Source organism: Olea europaea, chromosome 8 (assembly GCF_002742605.1).
Source record: "Olea europaea var. sylvestris chromosome 8, O_europaea_v1, whole genome shotgun sequence".
Lineage (NCBI taxonomy): Eukaryota > Viridiplantae > Streptophyta > Magnoliopsida > Lamiales > Oleaceae > Olea > Olea europaea.
In genome coordinates this window covers 18,808,859-18,809,193 of record NC_036244.1, presented here as the reverse complement: position 1 = coordinate 18,809,193, position 335 = coordinate 18,808,859, and positions in this window count along the sequence as shown.

The window sequence follows — 335 nt, the reverse complement described above, 5'->3', positions numbered from 1 at the left end:
ATTAGTTTTTTTATATAAAATCTCATAATTTAATTACAAACATATCTTTTTCATAAATAAATGAATGAAAAAGCAGTTATAAGAATCATTAGTTACAATTTAATTTTTTCATTGAACATGGAGATAAACGGATGTGAGAGAGAGGGGGAATAGAAACAAACATAACCGGTAAAAAAATATAATTTTTTAATCATAGCTCTAATGTCCATTGAAAGGAAAATGAAAGAGAAATATTGAAAGGAACAAAAAATACATATTAATTTATTTTATTTTTTTCTTGTGAAAGTTTTTCAAAATCTTAGGGTGAGTGAGAAACTTTGTTTTGAGATTTTATT